Here is a 3,394-nt window from a genome sequence, read left to right on the forward strand (position 1 = left end):
GTGAATCCCTTCCCACACTGAGAGCAGGTGAATGGCCTCTTCCCAGTGTGACTGCGTTGATGAATCTCCACCTCGGATGGGGCTCTGAATCCCTTCCCACAGTCCTCACATTTCCACGGTTTCTCCATGTTTTGGGTCTCCTCGTGTTTCTCCAGATTGGACAATCACTGGAAGCCTTGGCTACACACAGAATATGTGCACTGTCGCTCCTCACTGAGAATGGTGTGGTGTTTTTTCAATTTGTGCAACCCGCTGAAAATCTTTCCACAGTCAGTTCACTGGAAGTCTCTCAGTCGGGTGTGTGTTGTGTGGGTCTCGGTGCTTTTCCAGTCACACTGATGTTTCCACAGTCAGTTCACTCAAACTCTCTCACTCAGGTGTGTGTTGTGCGGGTCTCGGTGCTTTTCCAGTCACACTGATGTTTCCACAGTCAGTTCACTGGAACTCTCTCACTCGGTTGTGTGTTGTGTGGGTCTCGGTGCTTTTCCAAGTCACGCTCACATTTAAAATCTTTTGAAGCCGACAGATCAGACAACCATTTGTCCTTCTCGTCGATGATATTCAGAGCCCGATGATATTCGGATTAGAAGGAATCGAGCGGGTTTGTCACATTGAGACGTGATGTTTGAGATTTCTGTCTATAATTCCTCCTCTTCCAATATCCTTTAAAATCAATTTTCAAAAGTCATCATTGTTAGTACAGGATAGAAATTCAGAACAGACAATTCTAGTTCCTATCGAACATTATTTAGTCTCTCGTTCTCCAAAAGCTGTAAATCTCCATCCCACACAATCTCCCTCCATTCTCACTCTACTGTATCAAATATTCATCCTCCCATTTCCCCTGAAGATGCTGATTCATGTTGATTGACAGATCCAAGCTCAGCTCACTGCTTCCTGACGAGGACACGGAGATTAGAATAGGAGAAAGAGTAGGCCATTCGGCCCACCGAGTCTGCTCATCCATTCAATGAGATCCTTGGCCGATCTACCTCAGCACCATTTTCCCACACGATCCTCATATCCCTTGATATCTTCAACATCTAGAAACCTATCAATATTTGTCTTGAGCATACTTGATGACTGAGACTCCACATTCCTCTGGGGTAGAGAATTCCAAAGCTTCACCACATCCGCGAGTGAAAAAATCCCTCCTCATCTCAGCTTTCTCTCTATTTTCTTGCCTGAACCCCATAACCCTTAACTCCATTGTCAATAAAATATCTGTCCAACTTGTGCTTCAATATATTCAATGACACCCCCCTTGACTCCACTGCTCCCTGTGGAAGAGAAATCCAAAGACTAACCTTCAGAACATAATATTCTTTATTAGTGTCACAAGTAGGCTGACATTAACTGTGCAATGAAGCAACTGTGAAAAGCCCCTAGTCGCCTCACTCCGACACCTGTTCGGGTACACAGAGGGAGAATTCAGAATGTCCAATGTCACCTAACAACACTTCTTTTGGGACTTGTGGGAGGAAACCGGAGCACCGGGAGGAAACCATGTAGACACGGGGAGAACGTGCAGACTCTGCACAGACAGTGACCCAAGCCGTGAATCGAACCCAAGTCCCTGGCGCTGTAAAGCAACACTGTGTGACGGTCCACTACATTAGATATATCTCTTCCCAATATTAATTTACTGCCCCCTTAAACGTCAGCCATCTCCTGGGGAAATCAGCCCTTAAATTGGTAACATTAGGAAAGAGACCATCCTTTTCGCCAGACAAATAAATGAATGAAGCTGAGGTACACTGCAGTCTGAACTATTGGACTCGGGCACTAGTACCTGGCCGGGTGAGACTACGAAGCCTCGCCCATTCCAGACGTCACCGCGCATGCGCGCCGCTCCATTTGAATCAAGATGGCGGCTGTTGAATTGTGCCTGATATCAGGAAAAGACCCGAAGCTGCAAACGCAGGACCTACAGGTACGTCTTCCTGGTTTAGGGCCTTCACGCGGTGCTTAGAAACTCTCTCACTTCAGAGTGGGCTCTATCGCTTCCTCCGGATTTCCGCATCCTTACCCGCTGCCCAGGTGGCAAAGAACCATCTCTTTCCCAGGCGCCATCACACGCCGCGCATGCTCCAACTACTCCCGGGCAATGCGGCTGCGCACTGCTGTCCTGCGGTGTCGATCGGGGACATTCACCACCGCGGCGAATGCCGGGTAATTGAAACGCCATTGATCATCCCAATTAGTGACTAGTGATTTCTGTTTGCTGTGATGTGAAGATTGGGCGAGTGGGATAAAAATCAAGGGGCAGCACGGTAGCATGGTGGTTAGCATAAATGCTTCACAGCCCAAGGAACCCAGGTTCGGTTCCCGGCTGGGTCACTGTCTGTGCGGAGTCTGCACGTCCTCCCCGTGTGTGCGTGGGTTTCCTCCGGGTGCTCCGGTTTCCTCCCACAGTCCAAAGATGTGCGGGTGAGGTGGATTGGCCATGCTAAATTGCCCGTAGTGTCCAAAAGGTTGTTGGGTTACGGGTATAGGGTGGATACGTGGGTTTGAGTAGGGTGATCATTGCTCAGCACAACATTGAGGGCAGAAGGGCCTGTTCTGTGCTATGTTCTATGTTCATACATAAATCTAAGTAAGAGGGAGACATGTGGCGTAGTGGTCAGCAGTGGGACTAAGTCGCTGAGGACCTAAGGCTGGACTGGGATTGTGTCCATTGCTTTCTGTAGTTTCTGATGGTCTTGGGCTGAGCAGTTGCCACAGCAGGCTGTGATGCAGCCAGATAGGATGTTTTCCTATCATGTTTTCCTGTATCTGTAAAAAGCGTACGACTCAACGTGAACATGCTGGATGTCCATAGTTTCCTGAGGAAGTATCATAGATATCATAGAATTTACAGTGCAGAAGGAGGCCATTCGGCCCATCTAGTCTGCACCGGCTCTTGGAAAGAGCACCCTACTCAAGGCAACACCTCCACCTCATCCCCATAACCCAGTAACCCCACCCAACACTAAGGGCAGTTTTGGACACGAAGGGCAATTTATCATGGCCAATCCACCTAACCTGCACATCTTTGGACTGTGGGAGGAAACCGGAGCATCCAGAGGAAACCCACGCACACACGGGGAGGATGTGCAGACTCCGCACAGACAGTGACCCAAGCCGGAATCGAACCTGGGACCCTGGAGCTGTGAAGCAATTGTGCTACCCACAAGGCTACCGGCGCTGTTATGCTTTCCTGGTCGTAGCGTCGATGTGGGAAGCCCTATCCATCTAATATTGGAAAATAGATATCTAACGAGAGGGAAATCAATTTGTGTATCCTTTTTAGCGTGGCCAATCCACCTACCCTGCACATTTTTGGGGCTGAGATCCATGCAGACACAGGGAAAACAATTTATGTATCCTTAATGAACATCGATATGCAGAGAGG

At 48.7% G+C, this 3,394-nt stretch overlaps 1 long non-coding RNA gene across 1 annotated transcript; it reads right to left on the reverse strand.

Annotated features, from left to right (window-relative positions):
• Positions 1-464: 464 nt before the first annotated feature.
• LOC119960882 lies at positions 465-2,104 on the reverse strand. Its single transcript, XR_005459547.1, has 2 exons — positions 2,030-2,104; positions 465-663 (listed from the first exon to the last, which is right to left on the reverse strand). It is a non-coding gene; the product is annotated as an uncharacterized LOC119960882 (long non-coding RNA).
• Positions 2,105-3,394: the final 1,290 nt, after the last annotated feature.

Source organism: Scyliorhinus canicula, unplaced genomic scaffold (assembly GCF_902713615.1).
Source record: "Scyliorhinus canicula unplaced genomic scaffold, sScyCan1.1, whole genome shotgun sequence".
Taxonomy (NCBI): domain Eukaryota; kingdom Metazoa; phylum Chordata; class Chondrichthyes; order Carcharhiniformes; family Scyliorhinidae; genus Scyliorhinus; species Scyliorhinus canicula.